The following is an 8725-nucleotide window of genomic DNA, read 5'->3' as shown; positions in this document are numbered from 1 at the left end:
TCCATAAACCCATTCCTTCATATTTTTTCACCAATTTCAAAGCTGAACCATCTTTTCATAGAGGAGGGAAAATTCAATTGAATATTTCACTAGTAGCATTAATTTTCAGTGAAGGCCATAGTGATAACCGTGATAAATTCTTTGTTAGTAGTCAAAATAAGGAGTTCTCAGACTTTTTTAAATTAATTAATACTCCAAAGTTGAATTTCTGGCCTGAAGGTAAAGTATTTGATGAAAGCTACAAGAGAAAATTTTTTTATGACATAGAAAATATTAAAATGAGTATTTTTGGGCTCAAGCCATGTCGTCCTGATGGAAGTTCCTAAAGGGTAGCTTCCTTGGGTATATATAACTACGGCGATATTCCCAGAGAATTTACCTCAAGGTACCCAGAATTCTAACTCCTGGAGCGAATATCCCTAATAAAAGAACCAGGGATATCGCGAAATATCAGAGGACGTATTCTTGACACGCCACATAGCAATCTGCACCCTGAACAGAGTTAACACTTCGAAGGGGTCAATTGGCAAGAAAACGAAAACGAGAAAGAAAAAGAGAGCCGCTCGCAAGGTATCTCTCCTCTCCCGTTTCGTAAGCGTGCATTGCGCCGCTCACGGCGCCATCTGTATTCCTTTTTGCGTAGCTCAACAACTCGGTGTTTTTTCCCTGTGTTTCTCGCAATTCTTGGATTATTTCAACTTATAATGCTTTCTCCAACTTCTTCTGCGTCTGATAAGTTGAGTATGATTTCTTTTATGTATAAATGTAAGCTCTTGGTAATTTTAAAAGTGATTTGATAGTGATATCGTTGTTACAAGAGCTGTTGCCTACCGGAGGCGTCCTGGACGCTGTCGCTCGCTAGGTATGAGTTATTTAGTTTGCCAGAGCGACGTTCCCGGCTGTTTCACTTTAATAATTTTAGCTGTGTAGCGTTACATAGGATTTCTTTATATGATGCTTTTAGTATTTTTGTTTTGGCCAAGGATTTGCAGATTCTGGCCTACGCTAGACCTTGTAGCCTAGTCGTTTGGCCCTAGTACTTTCCTGCATGATATTCAGATTTCCGAGTGTTTTAAAATTTTATTGAAGCTTTAGGCAGTTTTATACATTTAAGATTATGTTGATTTCTTCCAAGATAGTATATGAGGGAGTTTCGGTGATTTAGGTAATCGATTCTCTTTGCGCCTAGGTTAGTTGTCTGTGGGGCCTTAGTATACTTTCTCACACTCCCCGGTTGCTCTCTTCTCTTCGGAGAAGGGGTGCAATCCCTTTCTCTCTGTTTAAGCCTTGGGCTTAACCCTAATGGTTTATCTGAATTGACTTTAGATACAACTATATTAGGGTGTTTCTGTTCCTTCCTGTTTCCAGTAAGTCTGGCTTCAGGAAGGGGCAGGACATCAGAGTTCTTAGTCTGAGTCTGTTTCTGTCTAGCATTGTGGTTGAGATTCCCTTGCTAGGCTGACAGCAGACAAAGGAGGCTTAGCCTCCTTAGTTCACTTTCGAAGGTTTCTGTACGAGATGATTCCTTCTTTTTGTGATCTAGCAGACTAGTCCAGTGTTGTTGTTCTCAGTGTGGAGGATGAAATCCTCCTTTTTCTGTGAATAACAACGCCTTCCTTGCTTTGGTTCCGAGGGAGTTGGCAAGTACTGCTGGCCTCCCTCCTCGGATCTCCCCTATGCTAAGATGAGTTTTCTTGGCTGCGGGTGATTCATTATTAGAACAAGGTTGGCAGGACCCTCTTTCCCCCTTTCCCCCTCTTTCCTTAGTGATGGCCTAGCCATTGCATCCCTGTCCATCATTCTACATCTGTACCTAGCATAGGTTAGGATGTTGGGTTGACTCAGTCCCTTGCCGGCCGGCAAGGGTCTTCTGCTTTGAGTGCTGCCCAGACCTCCCTTGGTCTCTCATGCATGTTTGTCTGTAGAGCCAGATGGCATTGGTCAGGAAGCCTGAAGTTATATTCTCCCCTTCCTTATGTGCACTCTTTCGGGTTGCCGGGTTATGAGGTAGTACAGTCTCTTATCCCGGCATCCATTCCGTTTTTCTTCTAGTGTTGTACCCTAGCCCGGCTGCCGGCCTGAGTGGTCGGCAGCCGGGCAGTCGGAGTTCTCTGGTTCTTTTGCTGCCGGCCGGCATTGGTTGTATACCTTTGCCGGCCGGCTATATATCACACCACTGTCTGCTGGCCGCTGCGATTGGTGGCCGGCAGCCGGGTGCTATCTTGTGTAGTTGCCGGCCGGCACATGCATTTGAACCAGCGTTCTTCCACCTTATAGTTCTTAAGTAGTATACTTTGGAACTAGTTAAGGTGTGTGCCGGCCGGCACACTACCTTCTATACTGTAGCTAGTATTTTTCAGTATAGTATATACTGTAGGGAGAAAACTATAGTATAGTATTTGTTACAACACTAAGTTTTTCTAACACTTTTGTGTTGTCTCGCACAACCCTTTGGTGTAACCTTACAGATAAAGAAAGTGAGTTCTTTCTTGTCTACTACCCAGCATTTTAAAATCATTTTTTGGGTGTGAGCTACACCTGTTTCCTCTGGAAATTATTCATTGGTTGCTCTAGAATAGATTAACCATACGATTTTATTATCTGGAAGGTTGCAGCAATTGACTGTGCGGGAAATACAAGTGTGTGTCTTTCCTTTCTAGTTTAGTTGTGCTAAGCTATGTATATCCAGTGATACGTAGTTCACTTGATACTCATGGAATTTTCTTCTCTTTACAGGAGATCCTTCCGAAGTGTGGAAGCGTTTTCTGCAACGTCCGCAGCAAGAACTTCTGCGGACATGATTTGTGTAGGAGGCACGCAGCATGCGCAGTCTCCAAAGGTGATCTCCGGTATTGGGACCCGCAGGTATGTACCGTGTGCACAAACCTGATTACTGAGGCTTTTGATTTCCCTAAGACGGCGGAGTCAAGGGACGCAGCAAGGGAGAAGCTTTGTACCTGGGTAAGGGGCTTTCAGAAGAACACTTCTGGGCCCTATCTTCCAAGTGAGAAGATGAGGGCTTACCTTTTCCCCAGGGCGTCAGCTGATGCAGTGATTCCCCAGCCTCAAGTGGAGATACCAGTGGTTCAGATCCCGGTAGATGCTGAAGTCGCGGACGCCCTGCAGGACATCCAATTGGACGATAGGATGTCGGAGGTGTCCGAGCGTCTGGAAGATGACCTTCTGGCAGAAGACCAGAATGAAGAGCAGGCTCCAGACAATGAAGAGGAAGAGGTCGACGAGGTGTCGGCTACTCCGGTTCAGGCCCCTGATCCTATTCCCTCAACATCATCCTCTCTCCCAGATGAGCTGGGAAAGACCCTTTCCTCCATCGTTGGAATGATCCAACAGATGCAGAGGGAGAATAATGAGATGGCGTCTGCAATGGAGCTGGAGATGCGGAGACTTGCAGCATCACGTGGGCCCCAGAAGAAGCTCAGCATGAAGGACCTTCCCTTGTGCTCAGATGTTGACCCTTGGAAGTATGCTGAGCACATGCCTATGACGACGGGAAAAATCGTCATTTCGGAGAAGTTGGGCTCAGTCCCCCTTGAGGAGGTGGAATTCTGGCCCAGCAAGGAGTCGTATCCGGACTGTTATGTCCGTCTGAGGAAGGAACCAGCTTCAAAGGAAGAAACAGAGCCGAAGGAGGTCATAGTTTTGGACCACGCTAAGGCTCAAGCTTTATTGTCAAGCTCGATGAGAGAGAGGGGCTTCTCGAACTCGAAGGTACCTGCTTTGAGTAAGAAGCACCCTTCCTTTGTGTCCTCTCCTTCTAGAGCCTTCCCCTTTATGCAGAAAAGGTTTACGGCTGTGCTGAAAGCAGTCGAGGCAGGTAAGCCATGCCCCTCCTTGGAGGAGTGTAAACCTCTGTCTTTGGCCCTACCCATGGACCACAAGGACTGGAAGGACGTCCATCTTATCTTCTCAGTCGGGAAGTTGGAGGCTGATATTGCCGGACGTCAGTTCGGTGAGAACCTCCCCAACCTGTCTGACTTTCTTTTGCAAAGGGAGCTTGAGACAAAAGAAAGACTTGCTGCCTCAATGTCTCATCAAACGATTCTGGAGACAATGGCAAGTGACCCCAAAGTCCATGAGATGTTCATGGTAGTGGCTAAGACACACCTAGTCACAGTGACGAAAGACCTTTATAGCTTTGTCAAAGCTAGGAGGGCTTGTAGGGAGTTCGTGTTCGCCTCGGCTGCGGTGAGGCACGAGCCAAGGAAGCTAATCTCCTCCAACATTTGGGGCAAAGACCTCTTCCCTAGTGAAGCGGTCAAGGAGGTTGTAGATAAGGCCGCCTTGGAGAATAGAAACCTTCTCCAGAAGTGGGGCCTATCCCTCAAGAGAAAGTCTTCCCCGGATGAGGGTCCCCAACCAAAGAGGAAGACTAAGAAGACTAGGCTACCCTCTCGGCCAGCCAAGCCATTCAGACAGCAGTAGCAACAGCAATTTCCTATGCCTACAGTGCCCCAGATGGTGGCACAAACCCCGACCACGTACCAGTGGGTACCCCAAGCTGTGTCGACGCAGTCTCCGGCATTTAACCCAGCGTTCGAAGGGCAGTCAACTACCTTTCGAGCGAAGCCTAGAGGAGCAGCCAGAGGTTCGTCTAGACGCCCCTCAAGGGGGAGGGGATTCAGGGGTGGTTGCAGTCAAGGAGGCAAGACCTCAGGGCAACAGCAGTCAAAGTGAGATGATACCGGTAGGAGGGAGACTTCAGAATTTTCGTGATCGGTGGACCTTCGATCCCTGGGCCCACAGCCTACTCAAGAATGGACTGGGTTGGAGCTGGTACAGCACTCCACCCCCGTGCCCTCGAATTTTCCAACACTCCACCCCCGTTCTGGAGGAGTATATTCAAGAACTGTTGGAGAAAAGGGTAATCCGAAGGGTAAAGTCCATCAAATTCCAAGGGAGGCTGTTTTGTGTTCCCAAGAAGGACTCAGAAAAACTCAGTGTCATTCTGGACTTGTCACCACTCAACAAGTTCATTGTGAACTGCAAGTTCAAGATGCTAACACTGCAACACATAAGGACCTTACTGCCCAAGAGGGCATTTACCGTCTCCATAGATTTGTCAGACGCCTATTGGCACGTTCCGATCAATCGTCAACTCTCCCCCTACCTAAGGTTCAAGCTACATCGAAGACTCTACGCCTTCAGAGCCATGCTATTCGGGCTAAACATAGCCCCAAGGATCTTCACAAAGCTTGCGAGCGTAGCTCTCAAACAATTGCGCCTAAAGGGAATCCAGGTGGTAGCCTACCTGGACGACTGGCTAGTGTGGGCAGCATCCAAGACAGAATGTTTGCAAGCTTCCCTACAGGTGATCCAGTTCCTAGAGTATCTAGGCTTCAAGATCAACAGAAAAAAGTCTCGACTTTCTCCATCTCAAAAGTTCCAGTGGTTGGGAATCCACTGGGACCTAGTGTCACACCAACTCTCCATCCCGGCGAAGAAGAGGAAGGAGATAGCTGGTTCTGTCAAGAGACTTCTGGATTCCGAAAGGATATCAAGACGCGAACAGGAGAGAGTGCTGGGTTCTCTCCAGTTTGCCTCAGTAACAGACCCGGTGCTAAGAGCACAGCTAAAGGATGCAACCGGAGTTTGGAGAAGTTATGCATCAAACGCGCGAAGAGATCTGATAAGACCAGTTCCGCTTCGTCTACGTACGCTTCTCAGGCCTTGGTCCCAAGTCAGGCAACTAAAGAAGTCGGTACTTCTTCAGCCACCTCCCCCCTCGTTGACTATTCACACATACGCCTCGAAGGAGGGGTGGGGAGGTCATTCTCATCGGAAGAAGGCCCAAGGGACTTGGTCCAATCTATTCAAGACATTTCACATAAACTTTCTGGAAGCTATGGCAGTACTCCTTACCTTGAAGAAAGTCTCCCCTCGTCGCTCGATCCACATAAGGTTGGTGCTGGACAGCGAGGTGGTTGAGAGATGCTTGAATCGACAAGGATCAAGGTCACCACCTCTCAACCAGGTGATGTTGGCCATCTTCCGACTGGCGGAAAAGAAGAAGTGGTACCTGTCGGCAGTTCACCTTCAAGGAGTCCGCAATGTGACAGCAGACGCTCTATCCAGGTTCACACCGATAGAGTCGGAATGGTCCCTAGACGCAGGATCATTCTCCTTCATCTTGAGTCAAGTCCCAGAACTGCAGATAGACCTCTTTGCGACGAAAGACAACAAGAAGTTACCCCTTTACGTGTCCCCGTACGAGGATCCCTTGGCGGAAGCAGTGGACGCGATGTCCTTCGACTGGAACAGATGGTCCAGGATTTACCTGTTCCCTCCTCACAACCTTCTGTTGAGGGTCCTCAACAAACTGAGATCTTTCAAGGGAGTAGCGGCAATAGTGGCTCACAAGTGGCCGAACAGCGTGTGGTTCCCTCTGGCATTGGAACTACGGCTGAAGTGTCTACCGTTACCAGATCCAGTTCTGACCCAGCGAGTTCAGAAGTCGACTGTCTGCGCTTCATCGCAGAAAACCCGGAACCTGCAGCTCATGATTTTCTCTCCCTAGCGGTGAGAAAACGTTTCGGGATTTCGAAAGACAGTATAGACTTCCTAGAGGAATATAAGTGCAAATCTACTAGAAGGCAATATGAGTCATCTTGGAGGAAATGGGTGGCCGTTGTCAAGGCGAAGAATCCGCAAAAGATCTGGATGGACTTCTGCTTATCTTTCTTCATCCACCTCCATGGTCAAGGGTTAGCAGCCAACACAATATCAACGTGTAAATCTGCTTTGACAAGACCCATTTTATACGCCTTCCAGGTCGACCTCGCTAACGATATTTTTAATAAAATCCCGAAAGCCTGTGCTAGGCTCAGACCATCAGCACCTCCAAAGCCCATTTCATGGTCTTTAGATAAAGTTCTTCATTTCGCTTCGCTGTTGAACAATGAGGAGTGTGCTTTAAAGGATTTGACCCAAAAAGTTATTTTCCTATTTGCACTCGCGTCCGGGGCCAGGGTTAGTGAAATTGTAGCCCTCTCGAGAGAGGAGGGTCGTGTTCAGTTCTTGGATGGGGGAGAACTGAACCTGTTTCCGGATCCAATGTTTCTCGCCAAGAACGAGTTACCCACCAACAGGTGGGGTCCCTGGAGAATCTGCCCTCTGAAAGAAGATGCATCTCTATGTCCAGTGGAATGCCTAAAGGTCTATCTTCGTAGAACTTCAGACTTCAGGGGTGGTCAACTATTCAGGGGAGAAACATCAGGCTCAAATTTATCACTGAAACAACTTAGGGCGAAAATCACCTATTTTATTTGCAGAGCGGATCCAGACAGTACACCCGCAGGTCACGATCCGAGGAAAGGCTCATCCTTAAATTTCTTTAATTGTATGGATTTTGAACATCTTCGTTCATACACTGGCTGGAAGTCTTCCAGAGTGTTCTTTCGTCACTATGCGAAGCAAGTGGAGCAACTAAAGAGGTCTGTGGTAGCAGTGGGTTGTGTCGTTAACCCTGCTGTTTAACTCTGCGAGGAACAGTGGATTTAATTGGGACGATTAATTCCGGGGTGAGTGTGTAGTTACGAACTGTTCTACAAACTAAGTGTGAGGGCACTGGGTTGCCCACATTGACTGTTCCACTTTCAAAGGTGAACCTAGCATAAGTACAGACATGTGTGCCGAGCGTTTCCAACGCTAATGTAACTGATTAGTAATACAGACTTTTATAATTTTGATACCTCGGTATGTTAAAAGTGGCGCTAATGTTTTTCTTTCAGATAAACAAGTTTCTGTTTACTATCATGCTTATGCTTATTTGTTGGTTATCCTCCTCTTATATTTATATAATGGTTGTTTAACCTGTTTTATTTATTGTTTGTCAATAAACTAGTTCTTGGGAACCTTGCGTCTCCTTCACCTGTGTCAATTTATTTGATATAATTTTGCATTACGTTCTATGTATATTTATCTGGGATAATTCTAATAGATTGTTCCTTTATGTAAGCATTCTTTGCATTGGTTTATGCTTTCCCTTGGCGGGAGGACTCCATGCCCTAAGGGGACGGGGGCGGATATGCAAGTTTTCCGCCTACTCGGATATAAACCTTTGTCCAATCCGGTATTGAACGGAGAACTGGTCGATATTTCATATTGACTCAGTGGTTCTTTACAAACTATGCTTTACATGATATAGGGTGAGACCACTATATTGGCTTGTCTGTTATTCATACATAGGTATATGTACTCTTCGAGACTTTTCCAGAGTCTAGTAGGACTCTTCCCTGTAGGGGGCAGGAAGCACTAACATGGTCTATGGTTAGTTGAAAAGATGTATGACGGTAACATCTTGGGTCTCTAGGTCTAGTTGGCAGGGAAATACCTTCGGGGAGTACGGCACATTTTGAGAATCCACAGATACAGTAATGCTCTGGTATACTTTCATCAGGACGACATGGCTTGAGCCCAAAAAACGGATTTTGAGCGAAGCGAAAAATCTATTTTTTGGGTGAGATGGCCATGTCGTCCTGATGGACCCGCCCTTCCCTTTCTTTTAAAGGGCTGTAGGTCCCCTCCCTACATACAGTATCTGTAGCACCTCGTGTATCGCTACAAGGAATACAGATGGCGCCGTGAGCGGTGCAATGCACGCTTACGAAACGGGAGAGGAGAGATACCTTGCGAGCGGCTCTCCTTTTCTTTCTCGTTTTCGTTTTCTTGCCAATTGACCCCTTCGAAGTGTTAACTCTGTTCGGGG

The sequence above is a fragment of the Palaemon carinicauda genome, chromosome 22 (assembly GCF_036898095.1).
Source record: "Palaemon carinicauda isolate YSFRI2023 chromosome 22, ASM3689809v2, whole genome shotgun sequence".
NCBI lineage: Eukaryota > Metazoa > Arthropoda > Malacostraca > Decapoda > Palaemonidae > Palaemon > Palaemon carinicauda.
Note: the sequence above shows the minus strand (reverse complement) of the source record.